Source organism: Onychomys torridus, chromosome 2, assembly GCF_903995425.1.
Source record: "Onychomys torridus chromosome 2, mOncTor1.1, whole genome shotgun sequence".
Classification (NCBI taxonomy): Eukaryota; Metazoa; Chordata; class Mammalia; order Rodentia; family Cricetidae; genus Onychomys; species Onychomys torridus.
The window spans coordinates 42,750,593-42,776,831 of NC_050444.1; the positions used below are offsets into that span (position 1 = coordinate 42,750,593).

Consider the following 26,239-nt stretch of genomic DNA (forward strand, 5'->3'; position numbering starts at 1 on the left):
CTGCCTAGGGAATCATCAGTATTCCTCAGAGAACCAACTTTATGTCTTGTGTTCATTGTTTTCCTTTTCACTGACAGCTGTTTGAATATAGTAATAGTAGTTTTTGTCGGGCTTGCTGTTGATGTGTCTTGCTGTCCTCTCTCTAGCTGCCTCTGGCTCCTTTTCTGCTGTGTATAGTCAGTGTTATCAGTTCCTGCCGTCACTCACTGCTCATCTGCTCACTGTATATTACACATTTTAAGTTGGCTTTTCAGTTTAATTTAGTTCTCTGTGTTTGTTTCTTCTCAAAGTTTCTTTTATTATATAGTCCTTAAAAGGGTACACTGAGCATCTTAGATACTAAAGTTTGAGATTCAGAGAGCTCCAAAGTCTGAAACTTTCGAGCATCAACATGATACCTGGCCTGTAGCTACTACTGACCTGATTTCTATCTCAGTGGGCTTACCTTTCCCAAGAGTCCTTCTCTCTGGCCCACACTCGTGTGTGCATGTGCACCTGTGGTGTGTGTGTGTGTGTGTGTGTGTGTGTGTGTGTGTGTGCGTGCGCACACGTGCGCGTATGCACATGTGCATGCCTGGCTTCTTTCCTTTGGTGTAAACATTTAGCAATTCATTCATTCCTGTCAATATGCATAGCAATGTTTTCCCATTCTTTTGCTAGATAGTAGTCTATTTTATAGCTTCTCCATGATTTTAGTTTTTTCCAGATTTTTTCTATTATGTACAAAACTTATTAATATGTATGTATTTGTGTTGGTAACAGGATTGGTAAATAAGTGGAAGTGTTGTTATTGTTCACATGGTAAGTGATGTTTAGCTTTTTCAGTTGTTCATAAGTGAACATTTTATAGTCCTAACATTAACATAAAATGTTCCAATCTTGCTACTTCTATGGATTGCTAGTCTTCTATTGTTTTTTTTTTGGGGGGGGGTAGGAAGGCATAATTTCATTTCATTGTTTTCAAGGTCTAATTATTTATTTGTTACTTAAAGACTTAGTTTGACTGGATTCAGACTTAGAAGTAGAATTTCTCAGCAAGGACAGACTACATCTCTGGATAATCTGTTCCTGGCATTTTCTTTGCTTTCCTTCATCCTTTTGGTCAAAATTTTAGCATATTTTGCAGCCTTCTTGGTTTACTTAGTGTATTCAGAGTGATAAATTGATGTTTGTAATGCAGGATACATAGAGTAACATAACTCTGAATCTTGGGCACTTTGGTCCTGGGCTTCTTACCTTCTTTGTTTAAGGGCTTTCTGACAACACTTTGGTGGACGTCCTTTTCTTTAGTGAGATGGAAAAGCTCCAGGATTCTGCTAGTCCTTTTTGGACCCAACCACTGGAGCACAGTATTATCTGTCAGTCTAGGGATATTGTTCTCTTCCTTTTCCACAATGACCAAGTAACGAAAACTCAGATGGGCACTCATAACGTATCTGCAACCAGACTTGGGTGTACATTTAATCATCTTATTAAAATAGAAACACAGAGACAATTGCAGGGTTAAAAGCCCAAGAGGTCAGAGCAGTAGCTGAGAGCCAAAAACCCTTTCTTACCCTTCACTGCCACTGCTGTCCTTCCCCTCAGCAAAGAGGCCTACTTCCTGTGTCTCTGTCTTTTTATTGACTTTCTGTTCTGCCTTCTCATTGGTTGTAAACCCAACCACATGACCTCCTCATCACTGCCTGTCTGTACAGACCTCCAGGTCTTCTAAGGTTGGTATTGAGATCAAAGGCGTGTGTCTCCATGATGGCTGTATCCTTGAACACAGAGATCCGCCTGGCTCTGCCTCCCAAGTGCTGGGATTAAAGGTGTGCACCACCCCCGCCTAGCTTTTGCTATGGGTTGCTATTAGCTCTGACCTCCAGGCAACTTTATTTATTAGCATACAAATAAAATCACATTTCAGTACAAATAAAATATTACCATACTTGGGGACCCTTTCTCTAGTTCTTCTTGGTCAAGAATGCACCTTACTCAAAAGCAGATGTACTCTGGCATGTGTCTCAAGACATGGTACTTCATGGGAAAACGTTGTTTGTTGTTTCCAGCACTGATTCAGACAACACAACCCTTCCAATCCTTACCCAGATCACTAGCAATTCCTCCTGTGTCCAGATGTTTCCCATAACAATATGAGGCTTGAGTTCATCATCCATGTCAATGTGGTTTTGATAGCCAGTGACCAGGAAGGAGATATGTAGCTTCATCTTGAAAGAACTGACTTCCTAGGAGGTGTCATGCAAAGAGGTGGTTATAATTTTAAAATTACATAAGAACCCCAAGAATAGTGTAGTTGCTTCCCAAGCTCCTTTTCCTCTTAGGTTAATGTCTTAATGAGTCATGAAACATTCGCATTTATGAAAGGTTGGAACTTAATCTTTATAGAAATCTGTGAACTAACACTAGAACTTACTTAGAGTCTCTCAGTTCTGCCACTAACATCCATCGTATGTGTCAGGACCCAGATGAGGACCCAGTGTTACACATACTTGTCACATGTCTACAGTCTTCTCCAGTTTGAGTCTTTCTTCCAGTCTTTTCTGTCTTCAGGAACTTTGATACCAATCCATTGTTTTGGAGAACTTCAAGTTTGGATTTGTGTGAAGTTTGTATCAAAGTTGGATTAAGGTTACATATGGTTAGGATGGTTGTAGAGCTAATGTGTTTCAGTGTGTCATGTTAAGTTATGCAATAACAATCTATGTCACCAGTCTTGATTATTTGGTTATGTGGTACCTGTTAGAGCTCTCTTGTGTAAAATTATTATCTTTACTTTGAAAGTCCCTAAACACCTATTGGCTGAATGTGTTAGTTCTTTCTCTGTATTGTTTTGTCTTCATTGTCTACATGTCTGTCTGCTACATCAGCACACAGCATATGGTCTTCCTGGACTTTCACAGTGAGTTTCAAAATCAAGTTGTGTAGAAACTCCAGCCTTGTTCCTACTGTGCAAAATTGTTTTGTTTCTTTAATGCATTTTGCATCTCTATGTATTTTCAAATCAGTTTATCAGTTTCTGCAAAAGTCTTGCTGGGACTTAGGTCCTCATCCTTGCTCACCTAGTATTCTTATCCATGGAGTCACCTCTCCAGCCCTGTTTTTAGTTTTTTTGAGGAGTGCTTTTGCTGTGTAGTCTAGGCTAGCCTTGGATTCTTCCTGGTGAGATTAAGGTTAGCCTTGAACTCTCTGTGCTCCTGTGTCAGCTTTCCAAGTGCTAGAGTTACAGAGGTGTGCCATGACACCTGGCTTATTAATCCACATGGTTTTAAGGCATGCTGTGCCAGGAAGTAGGGGTAAGAACACCATAATAAAAGAAGATGCTGTTTCCTTCATCATTTAGGAAGTCACAGGGGATGTAAAGGTTTTGTGCCAGCTGCTAGAGATGACCAAGTGGGTAGGTTTTTTGTTTTTGTTTGTTTGTTTGTTTGTTTTATCATAACATAATGGCATTTCAAAATTGTGTTTAGGAGTCTTTTGAAAACTGAAGATGGTGGTACATTTTCTTGGAAAAGTAACATTTTAGATATATGTTTTTTCAGTGCTGGAAATTCAACTCATGGCCTCATACATGCTGAGCTTGTGCTCTACCACTGAAATGCATTCCCAACTCTCCTGTTCATTTTTCTTAGACTTGATACAGTACCACAACTCTGGAGTGTGCTAGGTCTTTGTGATTGGATTAACCTGGCCTTTACTTCATAGGAGTTCTTCATGGCACAGTCTAATCCTGTCCCTTTTCAGAGGGTGCAGTTGTTCACACTTCTGATGCCCAGTCTACCAAGACCACCCTTCTTTGACAGAACGTGACTTTTATCCTGGTTTTAGTCTTTTTGTGTTTTCAGAAGACACATTTAGCCACCCCTAATGTTGACAAATAAGCTACCAAAAGAATAAGAAAAAAAGAAAAAAAAAAAACCAATGCCAGTGATCTTTTTTTTTGTTCATTCTGCAAGCAGTGTTGAACCTATCCTAGTGTGTTTTGCCATCTTTCTAGTTATGTCTGGGGCCTTTGAGAGATGATTTTAATATTTTGTTCACCTTTCTTCTTACCTATATTATATGTTCACCATCACCAGAAGTGGACACCCTTTATAGTTCCTTACCCTAACCTCTGCTTCATTGAAATTTGAGCATATAATATATAAATTACACTTTTATTAAAAAAATTTAACATACTAAGTATATTTCTCCATATTACTTCAAGACAAGAGTTTTCAAATAAGCTGAATAATACTTCTTGATATTTTGCTGCATAATTTCTCATTCTATTTTTTCTGAACTATTTCCTAACTAGTTGACACTTCCTGTTCTTACTTTTATTTTCCATTTTTATTTGATACATAATGATAGTTCTGGAGTCAAAATCATTTACAGGCCCTCTGCTGTATATATTTATGAGTATAAATTTAATCATTCTTGGTAACATACATACCTGCTGTGATAACAAAATCAAGTTTTGGTTAGATGATAAACAGAAACTTTTAACATCATGGGCAACACTTGGCTTTAAGTTAAAACTAGGAACAGAATCTTGTGTAACTGTATAGTTTCCATACCTAGCAAGAAGAAAACATACCTCCAATGGATTTTAGGAAGACCTTATAAGTTTCAAATGGGTCCAAGCCATTCTTATTTTATTAGCTTAGTTCTTTTCTTCGTAAGGAAAGCCTGCATTTTGTAACATTATTTATTATTTATGTATGTATGTATGTATGTATGTATTTATTTATTTATTTATTTATTATTATTATTATATTTGTGTTTTATTTTTACACATCAGCCATGGGTTTCCCTGTCCTACCCCCTCCCGCTCTCACCCCCACCTTCTCCCCATCCCCTCCCCTCTATTCCCATCTCCTCCAGGGCCAAGACTCCCCTAGGGATTCATTTAAACCTGGTGGATTCAGTACAGGCAGGTCCAGTCCCCTCCTTCCAGGCTGAGCAAAGTGTCCCTATGTAAGCCCCAGGTTCCAAACAGCCAGCTCATGCACTAAGGACAGGTCCTGGTCCCACAGCCTGGATGCCTCCCAAACAGTTCAAGCTATTCAATTGTCTCACTTATCCAGAGGGCCTGATTGTAACATTATTTTTTAAAGAATATGACACCATGAAAATGAATATTGCAATCAGTGTCTTAAAACTGTGTCTGAGTTCCTGAAAAGGACTCTGAAAGTCACAACAAAAAACACTCAGTGAGCAGTCAGGAAGAATGGACAGTGGCTGCTTGTTTGCCCAGCTTGTCATCACTTCTGACTCTCAGGAGAACATCAAGCTAGTTTGGTTTTCTTTTTGAAACATGTTTTACTGGTTTCTTTGCTGAATAACAGTAAAGCACTTAAAAATCACACTTATAGACAGGCAGTCCAGACTGGAAATTTCATGACTTCATTTTGATTGAAACTTACAGCCTCTCCTTTAATTTTTTATGAGATACTCGTACCAGCAGTCTTTTATATTCTTTTATAAACTAGACCTTATTTATACAGCCTGGTGTTGCAAATGGCCCCATTGCCCTTTGGCAGTTTTTTTCTCTATGTGTTTCCTTTTTGTTTATTAAGAAAGTTTCTACTCACTCCACATACTATCTATCCACAGACCTCCTCCCTCCCTCCTCTCACCCCCCCAGCCCTCCTTCCCAAGCCACCCACATCCCACATCCCCCAAATCGAGGTCTCCCATGGGGAGTCAGCAGAGCCCAGCACACTGAGCCTAGGCAGGTCCAAGCCCCTTCCCACTGTACCAAGGCTGTGCAAGGTGTCACACCACAGGCACCAGATTACAGAAGCCTGCCCATAGACCAGGGACAGATCCCGATACCCCTGCCTGGGTGCCCCCCAAACAGTTCAAGCCAAACAACCATCTTCCATATCCAGAGGGCTTAGTCCAGTCTCATGGGGGCTCCACAGCCACCAGTCCACAGTTCATGGGCTTCCACTAGTGTGGCTGGTCATCTCTGCACATCCTCCCATCATGATCTCAATGTCCCTCACCTGCAGAATCTCTCCTTTCTCTCATAAATTGGATTCCTGGAGCTCAGTCTAGTGCCTGACCATGGATCTCTGTATCTGCCTCCATCAGTCACTAGACAAAGACTCTATGATGACAGCTAGGTTATTTGCTAGGCTGGTCACCAGAGTAGACCAGTCCAGTCACCCTCTGGACCACTGTTAGCAGACCAAGCTGGGTCAACCTTGTGGATTCCTGAGAGCCTCCCCAGCACCCTGCCTCTTCCTATTCCCATGATGTCCTCATCTATTATGGTATCTTCCTCCCTGCCCTCCCACTCTGTCCCTGTTCCAGCTTGACCTCCCATTTCCCTGTGTTCTCATCCCCCACTCCTTGATCTCTGCCACCCTCCCCCCCAACACCCTGTCCACTCAAGTAGATCTCATCCACTTCTCCTTCACAGGGTCATCCATGTGTCCCTCCTAGGGTCTTTCCCTGTTAGCTAGCCTTTCTGGAGCTGTGGGTTGCAGTCTGGCCATCCCTTCCCTCACATTTAGTATCCACTTATGAGTGAGTACATACTTGTCTCTAGGTACTTTTTACACATAGTGAGTACTGGAGATACATCCTCCATGTTCTCAGGTACTTTTTCTAGCTGTCTGCTATTCATCAAATTTCAACTGTGGTGGAAAATTTGGATCATCCATTTTATTCACTTTGGGCATTCTGCTAGGCTTATCATAGGTTGACTAAATTGCAAAGATGGTATTAGATTTTTCCATGGCTACTTAAAAATTAGGGAGTAGTAGAAATTTGATCTCTGTGTCATGACATTCTTCTCTCCAAGTCTGTATTTTCTGTGGGTGAGTTCAGTGTTAATGGAAGCTATGGATGTAACAAGGAAGTATTGGGTTTTGATGGACTTTTTGGATGCTTGCTCTGTGTCAGTCAGTGCTAGGCCCTCCCACAAGAGTAAAGTCATGAAATGAGTGAGGGATATTATATATATTTTTAAAAAACAAATGTATATAGCCAAGTCTGACCTTGAGGTAATGATTCTCCTGCCTCTGCTTCTCAAGCATTGTGATTATAGATGTGTGCTACTACACATGGTTTTGAACCTTTGAATCTTTGATAGAAACTTTGAATGTGATCAGAGCTGAGCTTTGGAATTCCTATTTTTCACAGTGCTTGCCCTCCTTCCTTCCTTCCTTCCTCCCTCCCTCCCTCCCTCCCTCCCTCTTTCTTTCTTTTACATCCAGGCTGCAGTTTCTCCTCTCCTCCTCCAAGCCCCTCCCCACCCCCTCTGTCCCACTCTTGCCACAATCCACTCTTCCTCTGATAGTATTTTCTTTTTAACATGAGCTGTTCTAGGAGATGGGAGTTGAGCCCATCATTGCTGTTCCAATTGTTTTCTCATTGGAATTTCTATTCTGTGCAGGTCAGATCTACCTTTCTCAAGACATGGTGTGTTGGAATAATATATGTTTTGTATTTTCAACACTTTTCTACTCACATGTACAAACTATAATGTTATTCACATGTGTATTTTTACAGACTTGCTTTGTTATCAGTAGCTTATACAGTGAAAGACTGAGCCATAATTATATTTTTTTCTCATGAGAGACCTTTTCTCTATCAGAAGTTGCTTTATATGCATTTGAATTCCCTATCTTTGGTCTCAGTAGCAAGTTACATGGCCAATGGCCCATCCCTCACCTTTGCTGGAATCCCAGGATCATGCTTCACTGTCATGGTAATTCACAAGATGTAAGTTCATCCTGGCGTTTCTAGTGAGCCACACTAAAGGTACATGCTCCCTCTGCCAAATAGATGTTTTCTTCATCACTCTTCCCTTGTTGGAGAGCAGCTTGGATTATTGTTCTTTACTTTGATGTGGTCTTGGAATTTCTTCTTGTCATTGAACCTCTTTCAGAAGTATTTATTTCAGGCAGAATGGCTTTCTCCCACATCACTTTGTTCATTCAGTGTCATGTCTAGTAAGTAATATTAGATCAGTTGTATCATTTTGTTTTGTTTTTTTGTTTTTCAAGACAGGGTTTCTTTGTGTAGCTTTGCGCCTTTCCTGGAACTCATTCCGTTAGCACAGGCTGGCCTCGAACTCACAGAGATCTACCTGGCTCTGCCTCCAGAGTGCTGGGATTAAAGGTGTGCGCCACCACCGCCCAGCTCAATTGTATCATTTTTAATGTAAATGTATGAGGAAATACAAAGAGGGTAGAGAACATGGAAAGGCTGATAGTGGCTCGTCTCACTTGCGATGACTTGTTTTTGGATTTTCTTTAAGTTTGCTGCAGAAAGCTGCATGACACACACGTTACACTCTGAGTCTGTTTTCTTTTTGATTACATGGTCCATGAAGAGAAAGCAAATGTGATTATCACTTACATTCCTTTATAGATATGATATTTTGCTTGCTCTGGACTCCTCAAGTTTTTATTTTTGATTTTTTTGGAAGTTTAGATATTATATACCTCAAGTGTGGTAGTTTTGGTTTTGCATTTCTTGTTGAATGGCATGGCCTGTGATGTTCTCGAATCTGTGGTTTGGGGTGGAAACTCAGTCATTGTCCCTATGGATTGCTTCCACTTTCTCATACTTTCCTCTTCCTTTGTTATTCCTCTCACACGGTGTTATCTTCTGTTGTTGCCTGACAGATCTTCAACTTTTCTTCTCAGATTTCCTGTGGTTTTGTTTTTTTATTTTTTGGCTTTCAGTTTTAAATATTTTTGTGTTGCTCTCCCTCAGGCTCAGAGTTCTTGTCCTCCACTTGTGTACGGTCAAAGGCATTCTTGTTTGTCCTGGTATTTGTGATCTCTGGCCTTTCTTCCTTGGTGATATCTTAGAATTCCCATTTGTCCGATTCCATTCTACTCTCGTGTGTCACTTGCTTTCCAGTTAAAGCTCTTACCACAGCAGTCGTGGGTTTAAAACGTTTCCAGCCAACATTTTTGCTGTATTCAGTTCTGGGCCTACTGGTTTTTCATTCTCTTCAAGCTGTTTTGTCCTTTACCATGCCTTGTAATTTGCTGTTGCATCATGTCTGAGGATTTTCTTAAACTGTAAGGTAGCATAAGGTTATTGTATTTAAATCCCATATTTCTTCTTTACTGAATGTTAGTGTCATCTTGATCTCCTGGTTGTTGAAATACCTCTGTGATCCTGACATAAATTCTTTTGTATACATTCTTCTGCTATTCCTTATTTTGAGGAGCTAAAATGTTGTTTTCAATTGTGGATATATTTTACCTTCTCACCAACAACACCCAGGATTCCATTTTATTCACCTTTCTTGCTAACACTTGTTGTTTATATTATTTTTGGTAGTGGTGGTCCAAATGGGTACAACATTGTGGCTTTGGTTTATATTTCCACAATGATTGGCATATGGCTATTTTTCAAATTGATGCACCATAGTGCTGCCATGAACCATTCAAAACAGGAATTATTCACTTTGGCTCTGAGCTTTAGAGTTCTCTGTCCATCATCATGGGGACAGTGTGGAGGAGCAGAAATTTTTCACACCATGATGTCTAGGAGGCTGAAAAGAAAGTACAGGAAGAGACTGGAGGCTTTTAACACCCAAGAATATGCCTCAGTGGCTTAGGTCCTCCAGCTAGGCCCCCATTCTTCTTTCTCACCTCCATCATGTAATGAATTGATCTAGACATAAATCCACTGATTAGGACAGAGCTCCTGGGGTCTAATTCTTTTTGGAAACACCATCAGATATGCCCCTGAAGTGTGCTCTACTAGTCTTTTAGCCATTCTTAATTCAGAGTGTCAGTGAAGATTCCTCAATCCAAGTAATGATTGGATCGTCTTCATGTGCCTGTTTGGAGACGTTTCTATGTGAGCCCTCTGCTCATTTGTATTGGTTTCTGCTGTTGGGTCACAGGGTTTCCTAGATTCTGGTTGCTGATCCCTGGGAGATGCATGGATTATAGGCATGTTCCCCACTCCCTGCATTACCTTTTTATTCCATTAGTGTTTTCTTTGATGTTTAGTGACTAATATTACAGTGGATAGTGAGCACCTTTCTTAATATACAAAGAAAAGTGCCAAAGCATTATGTTAATGCTTTTCTTCTGATTGATGGACTTCCTTTGGAATCCACAAATCCTTACAAAGGTGGCCTTAGATATGACACAAATAACACGCTTTTGTGTAGTTCACAAAAGTAGTTTTTTGTGATCATCTTGCAACATTTTTTTCCTCTTTTGATCTCTGTTCTTTTTTTCCCATCTCTTTTGTTTGAGTATGGCATTGGAGTTGCCCAAGGAAGCTAGTGTCCAGATGGAGTTCTGAGAGGGCTGGGACTCCAGCTGAGCCTCCAGCTGCTCTGCAGCCCTTTTGTGCTGGTATTTGGAGTCTCCATGAACTGATTTTTTCCTTTCTTTGCACACTACCTAGCCTTTAGGCTTTAGACGCAGACCAGTTTGACAATCCACTTCACTCTGTTCTCACTTTAGCGCTTGTTTCTTTGAAGGAATGAGGGGATCTATATAAGATTGATCATCCATCAATAAGATCCAATGAATGAGGAACAAAGGTTAGAGGTGAAAAGAAAACATAGGACTCACAGAGTACTCAGTATAAGGTCCTGTTCTAGGGGAGTCCGGATCCTTAATCTGTGAGACTTTAATCAGAAGCTTTGTGGACCCAGTTATGGGAGCAACAAATTGGAGACACCTTTATCTGCCCTCAGTGAGGATTGCCTCACTTAGGGGTTGAGCTTTGTGAGTGTCAAGTTATTTCTTATGGGGTTAGAAAAGTGTTTGATTATGTCTGGATCTGTAGCTCTGGTTGCTGATAAAGCCAGAGTGACAGATGAGGTCTAAAGGGTCTGCAACAGTGTTGTATGTATGCATTGTGCTTGCTGCTTGTACTGACATGGTGCTTGAGGTCTAATGTAGTGCAGCAGTAGGTGCCCCAGTGATGGACATCTGAGCATTGCTGGGTCTCGTGTAGACAGTGACACAGTAGACAGTGACTGCCATTTTCAGAGGAGAGCAACTAGGGTGTTTTCTTTTGTTTCTGTTCAAGGTCTTTCATATGCACTCTCTCGTTCAGTTTTTCTGACACTCCCAGGTAGATTTGATTGTTAGTTTTTACTAGATGAGACTATTGTAGACACGCAAAGCAAACCCAGCTTGGCTATATAACCATTCATTTTCAAACTTTGGACTTAAAGACTTATTATTCCATAAAACTTGAAAAGCACCAAAACCCTGGTATTTGCATTTATTACTCGGCCTTTTGCGCAGTAATTCTAAGCGGATCTCCAAGTTTCTAAGCTTAAACCTCCTCTTTCCAATTAGCTTCTGATTCTAAGGGTCATTTGTGGATACCTCTCTCCACCACTAGAGGGCAGTGTCGTGTTGACAAACACAGGCACCTTTGGTGTTTGATTCTTAAGATTGTGAACTCTGAATCTTACTGCTAGGTAATTCGGGAGCTGGGACTCGCATTCCACAACAAGCTTTTAACTAATGGTGTGCATAGGATGCTTCATAGGCACTCTGACAGTTGACAGTGTTAATGGTGACTTCTTAAGTTCACCGTTCACATTAGGTAACTTTTGTGACTTCGCTCACAGCCCCCTACTGATTTCTAGTAGGTTATCCTTTAGTTTTAGGGGCCAGATCACTTTCTCACACACACTCCATTTGTCATCTGCTGCATTCCTGTAGTAAACTTTGTACCTCAACTTACCCTGTGTGTGTTAGGTGTCTGGCTGGGAACTCCTCTAGTGGCAAAGCATTTCTTTTCAAATTGAGAAGCATTGTTTAGTGTTTTCACCTGAATGTCCAGCAGGCTTATGGTGCTCAACTTAGTGCTTCTTCATTTAGCCTATAATTTAGGTGGTCTCATTGCTAGAGGGGCTCCACTATATATAGCCATCAAGGCCAGAAGACATTGAGTTGTTCTTATTTCTTTTTCTCTCTATCATGTTCAGCAGGCAAGTCAGCAAATCAATGATCTCCTGTGTGTGCTGCTAGCTTACTTCAGTTCTCCACATTGTTATTTGGGGCCTTATGGTGACCTATGTTGCTTTTCCTGCTTTTAGCCTTGGTCTCCCAGTGGACCAGCTTTTGCACCTAGCCGATTTGTCTGGATTGTAAAGCTGACCTTGTAACTTTCTGTTCATACTCCATTGTTTCTCCTTTGCCTCCTTAGCACTGAAATTTGCTTCACCCTACATCCAAGTAGACAGTCAAAACATGTTTGAGTGAAAGCGGGTAACACAGAAAGTACCATTTTAATCACATACAAGGAGCACTGAGTTCTTTTCTTCCGTCTCTCCCTTCTTCCCCTCCCCCTCCCTCCTTCCTTTCTGTTTTTTTTTAATTTTTTTTCTTTTCTTTTCTTTTTTTAAATTTTTTTTTATTTTTTGAGACAGGGTTTCTCAGTCTAGTTTTGGTACCTGTCCTGAAACTCACTCTGTAGCCCAGGCTGGCCTCGAACTTACAGAGATCCACCTGCCTCTGCCTCCCGAGTGCTGGGATTAAAGGTGTGCGCCACTACCGCCCGGCTCCTTTGTGTTCTCGTTTTCACTCTGTTATTCATAAATTTTTAAAGACAGGGTCTTATGTATCCTAGCCTAGCCTTGAATTTACCATAGTCCTCCTATTTTCCTCTTCCAAGTGCTGAGACTATATGTGTGCACAGCCATGTCTGGTTACAGAAGGCTTTGTATAGGGAAAGCTTGACTGGGTTTTAGAGAAAATACTGGATTCAGTCATATTATCGGTCAGAACGATAGTGTGAGTATAAAAGTGGAAATGCCCCTAGTGTTTTAGGATGCAGTCTGACCCAACTGGGAGAGACTGGTGTGTGGACCAGTGGAATGTGAGCCATTAGTTTTGGAGTTTGGACTTACACTCCTTTGCGCTTCCCTCCTAATTGGCACACACATTGCTTGGGGTGGTGGTGGAGGTGATGGGTCCCACTATGTTGGACTCAAAGTGAAATGAAAAGGTACAACATAGGAAGCTGGAGATGTGCTGAGCATGGGAGTGAACAGGAGGTGAGGAATCCTCAAGGAAGTATGGATATGAGATGATAAAGGAAATGAAAATTACCCACTGAAAGAACGAACAGGAAGGAAGACACACTGGTGCTAAGGTCTGGCTGCTGCTGTCTGTTCTGTACTCCTTTCCTCATAGCCCAGGCTAATCCCCAGAAATTAGTCAGTTGGCGCTGCTGCTGCTCTGGATATACATGTTCTTGATAAAGCTGCTTAGCATGCCAGAGAAGAGCTCTGAGTGGAATTTTTCATAGAGTCGAACACCACATTTTCTCGATGACCTGTGTTGTGCTTATAGCTGTGAATTTTGCCTTCACCACCTCCTTCCTGTCGCATATATTTTAAAGAAGGCGCTTTGAATGGACGTCTGTAATTATAATATCTGAGAACTTATGTGATGCTTTCACATGACTTTGTGTTTCTACCTGCGCCAGCGTCTACATGGCAGGTTGTCTGTGATAGAGCCTGACAGATGTGGAGAAGTTGTGATTGCTTAGGTCACAAACACTGGGGTTGGGGGCTGTAGAATATAACACAAAACACTGTGCCTTCTAGTCAAGGCCTCACGGCTTCAGCATGGTCACTGGCCTGGACTGGCTTGTATTCCCTTAAATTGGTAGGAAAACCATATGGAAACAACAGAACCCAAAACAAAAACATACAAACAAACATTTTTAAAAAGAAGTATAGAGAATCTAAAGTTACTTCCCTAGATACCTTTTCAATTTGTACGGTCTCAGGATTAGACATCAGTATCTAATGTGGCACACCTGGATTGCTCCTGCTGAACTGGCAGTGTTTGATTGATTGTGAATGAACACTAATTTGCTTGGGATTTGATGTCAAGACACACCTATGGGCAGCTTTGACTTTGGTGTTCTGAATGAAGGTAGAGAAAGAAGGGAGCAAGATCACTCTGTAACTGAAGCTCTGCTCTTTGCAACCAGAAAGCATGGGAGTACCCCACTGCCTTTGCGTCCCGAGTCCTGGGTGTGTAGTCTTCAGTAGCTAGAGTTCAGCAGGCTATCTCCCTGAGAAGTGTAGAAAGAACACTGTCCTGTACTTGAGATCAGGAGTGCTCGTCTTTTGTATAGACCCAGCTCGGTTTGTTAGGAAAGCCATGGATTCGATGTAAGTGAACCCAAATGTCGACAGAAAATGAAAAATCCCTGTGAAAAGCTAGGGGAATGGGCTGAGCCAAAAATCTAGAAGAAAATTTCAGGCAGAAAATACAGACACAAAAAGCTGAAAGCAAAATCTTGGGAAAAGGTACAGAATAAAATGGGGTTGAAAATCCTGGTAAGAATGCTGGATGGAAGGCTGCTCTAAAAGCTTGCATTAAAAAAAAAAAAAAATCAAGCAAAATGTCCAGCCACTGAGGCCATCTGAAAAATCCTGGCAAACAAGCAGGATTAAAAATATGGACAAAAACAAGGGGCAAAATTTGGAAAGGAAAAAAAAAATCAGGTGAAAAGTACAGGCACAAAATTCTAGGTGAAAAACCCAGCACAAAAATCAAATAAAAATGCCAGGTGGACAGGCTCTCCAAATAGGTCATGCCCACAACCCAGGGGGCAAATTCGGGGAAAACTGGGCAGAAAAGCAGAGACCAAAGTCTAGGAGAAAAGAATGGTACAAAGGTCTGGTGAAAAACGCTGGTAAAAATGCCAGGTGAAAATGCTGGGCAAAAAGGCTGAGACAAAAATCCAACAGAATCATCCAGGGGAAAAACAAGGGAACAAAATACCAGAGCAAAGTCTGCTCAGAGAGTCCAGAAGAAAGCCTGGGGGGTTGGGGGGGGGGAAGTAAAACAACCAGATTAAAGTGAGCAAAAAGGTTGGGCCGAACATTTCGTTGAAAAAGTAAATGAGAAATACAAGCAGAAAAAGCCATGAGGAAATCTAGTCCAGAGTCCTGCACAAAGCCTGGTGAAGCGTCCTGGTGGAAAAGGAGGAAAGCTTGGGTGAAAAGGCTCAGGCCCAAAATCCAGGTCACAATTCCCGGTGAACAGCAGTTTGGGAAGGTTTCCTCATACATCTCTGAAGTTGCTTCAGAAGAAGAGCAGATGATCAATTCCTGTGTAAAAAGGGTTTTGAGAAAACAGAGTGAAAAATGTCATCCTTTTACAGTCACAACATCTTGTTAAAGCAATGCACCACAGGGAACGTAACAAGGGGAGTGGTGATTGGAAAGCGGGGCACGTGCGTTGATGGGTTAGAGTTAAGACTAATGGGGGAGCAGAGGATGAGTGTCTGAAATATTAATAGGACACAGGACCACTTTCAGAAAACACACAAGTGACTAAAACATTGTATTTACAAAAAAATCAAAACAAAACAAAAAACAAACAAACAAAAAACAGTGCCGTATTTGCAAAGACCAATGTACTTCTACTATAGAGAAAACATAAACCCATTTACAACAGTTTGGAAAGGTTTTCTCATACATATCTGAAGTGGCTTGCATCATAACAACAGTTCTGACATTGAGTAACGTCTTTAAAAAACAGTGAAATTGGTAGTACTTTTAGAAGAGCAAGAACTCTGTTGCAACAATAAGGTGTTATGGAGAAGTACTGACGGGGGTGGTGACTATTTACAAGACAGCACATAACAAGAAGGTGACTCTTCTTGCCCTGCTTCAGGACAAAGACTTAGAGTTAATGTTAAAGGTGGGGTCGGAACAAGAAGGAAATATGGTAAAATATTAAAAGTTCTGTCAGTTTAGCAGCACACCAGAGTCACAATAAGAAAACAAAAGCACAAATGACTGAAACATTGCACAGTGGTGCATTTATCAAAAGAAATGTATTTCCATTATAGTAAATACAAAACCCCGTTTACAAAGGTAAAATTTGGAAAGGTGTTCCATGCATCATGGAACTTGCATGCATCAGAAGAACAGATGTTTCATTCTTAAGTAAAGTGGGTTTTTAGAGGACAGAGTTAAAACACAGAATTTTACAACCATAAAAATGGATAAAAGAAATGCACCTGAGGGAAAGTCACAACAAGGGAAGTGGTGATTTGGTATAAGAGGCAGGGCACATGACTCGGTTATTGGAGCCATGCACAAGGACACTTGGGTTAGAGTCATGATTAACACTAAAACAAGAAGGGGACGGGAGGCAGAGTGTTAGTATCTGTTACATTAGTAGTCCACAGTACCACCGTTAGAAAGCACATGCCAAGGTGACTGAACAATCACACAATAATGTGTTTGCAAAAACCAATGTACTTCCACTGTAGCCAAAACTAAATCCCAATTACAGCAACGTGGACAGGTTTACTCTCACATCTCTGAAGTTGCTTACATCAGCAGAGCAGAGCATACATTGCTAGGTAAAGTGAGTTTAAAAGACAGATTGAAAACAGCAGTATGTTTACAACAGCAAGAACTCTGTTGTAACAATGCGCTCACACAGAAGTGCATAAGGGAATGGTGATTATTCACAAGAAAGCACAGCACGTGAGTAATACAATAGCAATACAGGTACACTGCATAATGACATTAGGGTTAGGGTGAGTATTATGGTTAGGTTTAGAATAAGAAAGAAATATGAGAGAAGAGTATCAATATCTGTAACTTTAGCAACACACTGACTTCTTAGAAACCAGAGCAGTTAAGCAAAGGTACTCATTTAGAAGACTGTTCTACTTGACCAGTTCTCTCCCATTCTCATTATCACTGTCAATGTTATACTGAGGGTGGTAAGCCAAACTCAGACACACAAATGCTTTAGTATTCCTCTCTCTCATATACAGATATTAACTTCAAATGTTTAGATTTTTGTGTTTAATTTATTAGCCCTCTCCACAAAACCTCTCCCCTAAAGCTCCTGGCCTCTGAAGACACCCACTTCAGTAATTTAAAAAGCCTCCAGATTGACAGTTCAATGGTACCTTTTTTCCTGGGACCTCCTCCTGCTATATACATTCTTTTCTCCTCCCTTAAGCTCCTATTCATTAATCTAGAGTCAACTATCTAAAACTGACTCACTGTGGTCCATGAATTTCATTATTCAGATTCATGAGACAAGAACCCACCATGGTCATCTCTTTTTATTTTAACAATTGCATTCATGAATTCAATGTATTGTGGTGATACACTCCACTACCCTCTCTTATCCCTCTCCCTGCTGACCAGTTAGTCTCTCTTCTATGTTCATGTCCTTCTTCTATGTGTGCAGGTCTTATGTATGTGGCCATAGCTGCTTTGTGTTCATGATTGCAAAAGCAATGTCGTGTCCAGAAGAACATAGTTCACAGCACTCCTCCCCATCCTCCCCATCCTTGGCTCTTGCATACTTTCTGTCCCCTTGGACTTGGAAAAGGGGATATAGGTAGCCAGTTTAGGGCTCAGCACGCAACAGTTGCTTAACAACACTCTGACCCCCTTTTTTTGTCTGTTTGCATTCATTCATTTATATATATATATATATATATATATATATAAACATCTATACAGTAATTTATATATATATATAATGAAACATCTATACAGTATATATACACACAATGAAATAAACATCTGTACAGTATATATATGTATATATATATACATATACATATATACATACACAGTGAAAATTCTCATCAACCTCTCAGCTCACTCCAATAGAGATACATGATGGCCATGGCATGATTGCAATGGCATTCTATGTATCACAGTTTATTTCACACAGTTATAGTTGACTTCTGAATCTTTATATTGGTTTATATTTTTCTAAGCTGTGAATAACTGCATATTCAGTCTATGTTCATATACATTTTGATAAATTTTAATTTTTAATAATGGATTTGCATATGTTTTATCAGTGAATGGCAAAGAAGTCACAAATCTATGTATAGCTTATGCATTTAATACTCCGACCTTTTATGAGTTTCCATATTACCATCACCCATTGCAAAAAGGAACTTCTCTCTAACCAAGATTAAAATCAGCACAGATATAAACCTAAGTATTCAGAAGGCAATGTCTCTTTAACTCTATTTAGCAAAACATTAGTGGTAAGTTTTCCCCAAGGATTACGGTACCAGTCAGAAAGCAGTCATTTATAACCACCCCCTCCAACAGTTGTGTGACTATTGCAGCAGTGGCATACCTTGCCTTCCAGGTCCGTACTACAGCACACACAGTCTACCACCGAAGAAGACTATTGGTGACTTAATATCTAGAAAATACAAAGAATACAAAAAATTGAACAGAAAATTAAAACTAAAGAAAATGAATGAAAAAATTGGGCTAAGGTTCTGAGACAGAGTTCTCAAAAATGAAATAAAAATGACTAATAAACATTTTTAAAGTATTCAACATAATCAGCTGTCATGCAAATGTAAATTAAAAATACTTTGAGATTCCATCCATATCATTCAGATTGTTATCAAGAAAATATATAACAGCAAATATTGAAGATGATGTGGAGAGAGGGAAACACATTAGTATTGGTGGGTATGCAAACTGGTGTAGCCACTGTGGAAATCTATGTGGCTGTTTCTCAAAAAGAGAAAACAACTACATGACTGAATTATCTCCCACAGTCTCTGTATTGTATGACAGGTATGTTGTGACCCTACTCACAATAACTAGGAAATAGAATTAGCCTAGATGTCCATCAATTAACAAATTGATAATGGAAATGTGAACATAGAAGAGGTACCAGTTGGGAAGAACAAAGGGTAAACAGGAAGAGGGATAAGAGAGGGTAGTGGAGTGTGAGTATCATGACAATACATCAAATACATGAGTACAATTGGTTAAAAATAGAAAGAGATGATGATGGAAGAGGGGTGAAACTGTCAATCCATTGTCCTCTTTCCAGTTAGTTGTAGAGAAATTCATCACAGAGTCAAGGAAATTTAAACCAAATTTATAGTTTTGCTTATTAAATAACACTAAATATTCTCTTCTGAGTTAAGGGAGTTGGTAACACTAAATCACAATGGAAATTGCATTACATGAGAGGGCATGGAAAGCAATTCTAATGGACAATTTGAAGTCCTGGTGGGACATAAAATTAAGTTTGATTCTGATTGATTAACTTCTGAGTCGTTCTTACTCAACGTGTAAGTTACATTTGTGGAGTTTTTACAATACATGTCTTGCTATATATCACAACGCTCATTGTTTTCGATAAGCCTTGAGGTATAATTCACATATATTCTAATCCCCACTTACATTGTACAGTTTGGTAGATTTAGTATTTCGATGTTCTTGCACAGCTATACAACCATCCTATAGTCAGTCTATTTTCTGGCTGATGTTTAATAATGATTCATTCCCTATTTCTTCACAATGTTGATCCATTGTATCGTCATCATTTCTTCTGGCATTTCTGAACAGATGGTAATTTTTTTCTGTTCTTTCATTGGAGGATATTTGGGACATAACCGGCCTTATGACACCAGTGATATCCCAGCTACAAAAACAAAGAATATCCTGACACGTCACTAAAGTTCCTCAAAGTATGAAGTCATCCCCTGAGAAGGATGAATTTCATCTCCACTTTGGCCCCTGCCATTCTTGTTTCATGTCTGTGATGTGTATTAGATCCCACCCAGCATTCACAAGAACTGCACCTTGTACAGCACATAACATGGCTGGCTTCTTTGGAACTTGTGATCTCCTGGAATCCCTCTTGGAGAGACTTAAACCATCCCAGAAAACACTCTGGTCCTTTGCCCTTAGGCAACAACTCCTAGCTGCTGGCTCCTGCCTCTACAGCATCTATGAGCAGGGATGTGTGTACTGCTGTTTTCCAACCAAGAATCAGATACTTATCTGCTAGATAGCCTTTATGATAGGAGAATCACATCTGTTCTCTATTGACTCCATCATAGGCCAACTCTTTTTGAGAACATGAAAAGCCCTTACTGAGTCCCACTGAGATTTAGTTTGAATCTCTTCAAAGGTCCCTTCATTATATAGCCTTCCCTTCATTTCCACTTTTGGTCCTTATACTATGAATGAAAATTCTTGAAAAGAAGCAAAGATTGACTAAAACTGTAGTGATGTGGAACTGTTGGGACGTTGTAGCACCAGAGCTAATTATGCTATTTTGTGCTAACTTCAGTACCTTTAATAGCAATTCCTTGCTCACCTCTGTGTCAGGACTACCATCCTGTGACTAATAAGTAAAGACCTTTTGAAATCTATTAATTTAGCAGACCTCTAGCTTCCACCAGCCCCAAAGTGAAGACTGTCATCAGATAGCATCTGAGGCCAATAGAAAAGCTTCCCTCCACTTGCTGTAACCACTGCTCCAATGTCTCCATCAATGTATTTTCCATGTGCCTTGACGTATGTTTTTCTTTGTTTTGTGAAACTGTGAAACTGCTTTCATGTTGGCACATGGAATTTGTAGTAATCTAAATCTTTGTTCCTGGGCCATGGTCACTCAAAATGACTTCAGAGTAAATGGTCTCTTATTCCCTTAAAATGAGAGCTAAGGATTTGTGGGTTTTTTTGGTTGTTGTTTTTGTTTTGTTTTGCATTGACAATACCACATTCAGAAATGCATTATCAGAAAATCACTTTGATATCCCTAAGAACAATTTTTTTTGTGTGTGTGGTTCACTTTGGTAATCTGATATTTAAACACTCCAGGGTGTTCCATTTTATCTTCCTGTGGGTCTTGATCAGGTTATTTTTCCTTTACCAATGAAAGAATTAAAAGGCAGGAGAAAAAAACCTCAAATGCAGCAGGGAAAACCTTAGACACAGCAGACAGAATCAGCTAGTAAAGAACGGCTTTTTTAAGGTGAGGTAAGGTAATACAGCAAGTACACAGAGAAAGATCCTCTGCAAAGCAGAGAGGTCATTTAGGACCCCCCAAATACAATCTCTCCATGAGGGCTAGGGGTTTTAAAGGTCCTCGAAGTGATCTTCATCTTCCAATTTAGGGTTGGTCAGTTTGTACAAGGACAGGGAGGCTTCTAGGTCCACAAGTCTGTGCTAAACACATGGTCCCGGTCTGTCCTTGAACTTGGTGGACTAGTCCATAAGCAGAAGGTCTTTTGGTGGAAGAAAAACCTCACAAGGTCTCTGTTTAAAGCTGCCAGGCCTTTGTCAGGTCAGCAGGGTGAGGAACACCAACTATTTGTATATCTAGTTATGGCCCCTCTCCCTATCGGTCCACCTATATGCCTAACTTAGTTGTAGCTAGAGTTTTCCTGGTCCTGCCTGGCCCACGGTCAGGACAAATCTCTCTCACCTGCCAATCCCACAGCTACTCAGACCCATCCGAGTAAACTTACAAACTGCATGGCCACAGCAGGCTTCTTGTTATCTAGTTCTTCTATCTTAAATTAACCCATTTCTATTAGTCTATAAGTTGCCATGCAGCTTGTGGCTTACAGGTACCTTACATGTTGGTACTCATGGAGGCGACTGGCAGCGTCTCTCTGATTCAGCCAGAATATACTGGTTGATGAAAAGGCTGTAACACTTCTTTGGGATTTTAATATTAAGGATATGTTTATGCTAGGCATGATTGGTGGACACCTTTAATCCCAGAACTTGCATGGCAGAAATAGGTGTATCTCTGTGAACTCAAGTTCAGCTGAGTGTACAGAGTGAGTTCTGGGTTAGCCAGTGATACATAGTGAGACCTTGAGGAAAAAAAAAAAAAGGAAAAAGTAAAGAAAATTAAAAAATATATTTCTATACAAAAGGCCAAAGGAAAATATATTTAGATAATATTTGTGACAATCTGTAGTAGACTTTTTCTCTTTTTTAACATCTGTGTATGTTTGTATGTGTGTTTACATGTTCATGTTAATTCACAAGTAGCACGGCCTGTGTGTAGAGGTAAGAGGACAACTTAGGGTACCCATCCTTGACTTCTACATTGTTTGATGTAGGTCTCTTTTTGTTCACTGCTGCTGTTTCTGCCAGGCTAGATGGCCTGTGAGTTTCTCAAGACTCTTGGTCTCTCCCTCCCAGCTAGCTGTAGGAGTTCTGGGATTACAGGCACCCACCACTGTGTCCTGTTTTGTGTGTGTTCTGGAGATCTGAATTAAGGTTTTGGGTTTTTTGTTGTTCTGTTGTTGTTTTTTGGTTTTTTGAGACAGGGTTTCTCTGTGTAGCTTTGTGCCTTTCCTGGAACTCACTCTGTAGTTGGCTGGCCTCGAACTCACAGAGCCTGGCTCTACCTCCTGAGTGCTGGCATTAAAGGCATGTGCCAAAACCGCCCGGCTTGCTTTTGTTTTTGTTTTTGTTTTTGTTTTCAGTTGTATGGTAAGCACTTTTACCAACTGAGCTATCTCCCCGCCCTAGAATTATTTTCTTTTGAATAATTTTGTGTTTGGGAGCTGGAGAAGATGTTCAGTGGTAAAGCCCTTCTTCACTAACAAGGTGAATCTCTGGATTTGATTCTTAGCATCAAACAAACAAACAACCAAGCAAATTAACCCCCAAACAATGAAAGTTTTCTTGGTTTGGTGGGATGCCTTAGCAAGGAAAAGCTTGTGGCACCGAGTCTGTTCTTGGGACCTACATTATGCTACCAGAGACAAACCCTAAGCTGTCCTCTGCCCTCCCACAGTTTGCCAGTGCATGTGCATACCTGCACACACAAATAAATATGTAATTAAAAAATGTTTTCCCTAAATTATATACCACATGCATGAGTTGTAAACAAAATAAAAATGGTCATACATGGAAATAAAATGAACATGTTCCTATTTTAAAACTCAATTCAGTAGACAGCCAGGAATTCTGATGTAATTCTTCTCTAGAAAGCTTCTCTTTGTTTCATGGTTAAAGTCCAAACCTCTCATCAGGCACCTCCAGCTCTTATCACTGAACCTTCTACAGGCTCCCGGTCTCTCTGCTCTCCATCCCCATGCCCTTGCATGGCTTCTGTGTTTTAGCAATGTGTCCTTGGAGGGGGAACCTTGTAAACTTCATTTCCCAGAATCCCATACCAGCTGATTCAGGTCAGCTTTCAAAAAAGGAGTAAGGGATTGGGGATTTAGCTCGGTGGTAGAGTGCTTTACTAGCAAGCACTAAGGCCCTGGGTTCTATCCTCAGCTTTATTAAAAAAAAAAAAGAAGGAGAAAGATCCACTTAGCCTTTGTTCTATGAGGATTTCTGCAGCAGCAGCCAGTTGGGGAAGACAGCTTCTTTTGTTTTACAGGTGGAGGGTCAAACCTGACAACAGCCCTCTATTGCTGAGCTCAGCCACAGCCCCTGGGAATTTTTGAGGCAGCAGCTTCTATGCAGTTCAGGCTGCTCCTTAACTCCCTGAGCAGCTAAAACTCACTTCCAATTTCTGCTCCTCCAGCCTCTGCTTGCAAAGGGAAGATATAGCAGGCACATGCTATCACACTAGCCCAGAAGAACGCTTTTTTTTTCTTTTTCTTATTATATTTGTGTTTTAATTTTACACATCAGCCATGGGTTCCCCTGTCTTCCACCCTCCCACCTTCACCCCCACCTTCCCCCCACCCCCTTCCCTCTATTCCCATCTCCTCCAGGGCCAAGACTCCCCTGGGGATTCATCTAAACCTGGTGGATTCAGTACAGGCAGGTCCAGTCCCCTCCTTCCAGGCTGAGCATGTGTCCCTGTGTAAGCCCAAGGTTCCATACAACCAGCTCATGCACTAAGGACAGGTCTTGGTCCCACAGCCTGGATGCCTCCCAAACAGTTCAAGCTATTCAGTTGTCTCACTTATCCAGAGGGCCTGATCCAGCTGGAGGCTCCATAGCCTTAGGTTCATAATTCATGTGCTTCCATTCGTTTGGCTATTTGTCCCTGTGCTTTTTCCAATCTTGGTCTCAACAATTCACACTCTTACAGTCCCTCCTCTTTCTCAACAATTGGACACCTGGAGCTCCACCTGGGCCTGGCTGAGGATCTCTGCATCCACTTCCATCAGTTATTGGATGAGAGAGAAGAACGCTTTTTGAACTACATGGTTTTGCCTCTTCTTCAATCCCAACAACAGCACCCAGACAGTCTGGAGCATCCTAGCATCCACTGTCTCCTTTCCAGGATCCCAGAGGCACTTTGTGGCTATTCCTTGGGCAGATCCGGTATCTTCTAAAGGACTTCTGCAGTTCCAACAACAGCCTAGGGGCACTTCCTCCACAGTTCTGGTGACCGATGACCCCTTCTCATTTTTGTCCCAGATTCAGAGTGTTAGGTGCTCTTTGAAGTTACTAATCCTGAATGGCCCTCTACCCCAACTCCCATCCTCCCCCCCAAAAAACAAGCAAGCGTCACACTGATCACCATGCAGCAATCACTGGAATCATACATACAAATAGTAACTTGAAACTGTGATCACGTGTTCAGAAGCCTTTTTTTTTTCCAGTTTAGATAAGTATCAATTGTTTAGACAATAATTTGCATTCTTGGATTCTATAAAGTTCTAAGTTTTTAGTGTAAGTATTCATTGATAAAATAAACTCTGTATCCAAACTTGACTACATGATATCATATATATATATATATACATATATGTATATATATATATATATATATATATATATTTCAAAAATAGCTTGGGAAATTGCTGAGATTTTTGTAAGTTTAAGTACTTTAAAATTTGTTTAAATTTAAAATGGCTGTTAAGAATTATGTCCCTGAGATGCATAGATCACCCTGGGAAGGGGAAATAGATGAGATCTCCTGGGTAAACTGGGGGTGGTAGAGGGGAGGGGATGGAAGATGGGACCATGAGGGATCTGGATGGTCGAGTTGGGGGAGGAATGGATAAGGAGAGCAACAAATGAGATATCTGGATAGAAGGGACCATTGTGAGGTTAGGGAGAAACCTGGTGCTAGGGAAACTCCCAGGAAGCCACAAGGATCACTCCAGCTAATACTCCTAGCAATAGTGGAGAGGGTGCCTGAACTGGCCTCCTTCTGTAATCAGATTGGTGACTATGTTAATTGTCATCATAGAACCTTTATCCAACAACTGGTGGAAACAGATGCAGAGATCCACAGCTAAGCACTGGGCAGAGATCTGGGAGTCCATTTGAAGAGAGGGAGGCGGGATTATATGAGCAAGGGGCAGTTAAGATCATGAAAGGGAAACCCACAGAGACAGATGACCAGAGCTCTGGGGAGCTCACAGACTCTAAACTGATAGCCAGGGAGCCTGTATAGGATGGAACTAGCCCCCCTGTATGTGAGTGACAGTTGTGTGCTTGCTTTGTTTGTGGGGCCCTTAACAATGTGACCAGGATCTGTCCCTGGTGCATGAGCTGGCTCTTTGGAACCTATTCCCTGTGGTAGGATGCCTCACTCATCCTTGATACAGGGGGGAGAAGCTTGGTCCTGTCTCAACTTGATATGCCATGCTTTGTTGATTCTCATGGGAGGTCTTACCCTTCCTGAGGAGTGGATGTGTGTGTGTGAGAGAGAGAGAGGTGTGTGTAAAGGAGGTGGAGGAAGGGAACGGAAGGAGAAGAAGGAGGGAAAACTATGGTTGGTATGTAAAATAAATTTTGAAAAATTAATAAAAAAGAATTATGTTCCACAATAAACTAGTAGGAACCAACATTTGTGACCCTATATTCATCCCAGTCCAGTTTCTGACACCTTACAAAGATGCTCATTATGTTTGATGAATAAAGTAGTTGAATCAAAACAGTACCATAACTGTGATAGATTGCCAGTTACATAGTGCAAAACTTATATTCGTGCAATTCCTATAGCTCTAGTTTTCCTTGTTTGGAAATCCAAATTGAACCACCTATTACTTAAACTTTTAAATCCTAGAAAAGCTCCTCCCACCCTCAACATTGCCTGGAGGTGGCAGCTGTGTATCACCTCCCCTGGCAATCAAGGCAGATCTTACTTATTGCTATGGCTGTTGCAGCCAGGGAGCTACTGCTGGTCTCAACTGCTGTGCTCCAGAGGCCCCTGCAGAGACACTCCATCAGCCTTTCTAACTCAAGTTGACACAGTTTGGCCAGCTCCAGTGGGAAGGTGCCTCTCGTCATATCTGTTAGGGAGTTCCCATGGGGACTTCAGGCTTTAATTGACCTTCAAATATTTAGTGAGCAGAGCAATAACCTCCCTGGAATGCAGACCTTTCTATCAGGTCTGCTCACCTCCCCTGGGTAAGCCTCTGGGTGGAATTGTATATCCTTCTCATCAGAGCACTTAGATTCTCATCACCAGACAATCTAGATGGACTCTGTTAACGTTAACTCTGAAAACATTGGTTTCCTAATGCTTCTGTTAGCAAGCCTGTTGATCTCTCTCTTTTGACCAATTGTAAT

The 26,239-nt window shown here is 40.9% G+C and overlaps 1 pseudogene; it reads right to left on the reverse strand.

Annotated features, from left to right (window-relative positions):
- Positions 1-1,031: 1,031 nt before the first annotated feature.
- On the reverse strand, positions 1,032-25,957 carry LOC118577845 (annotated as a pseudogene).
- Positions 25,958-26,239: the final 282 nt, after the last annotated feature.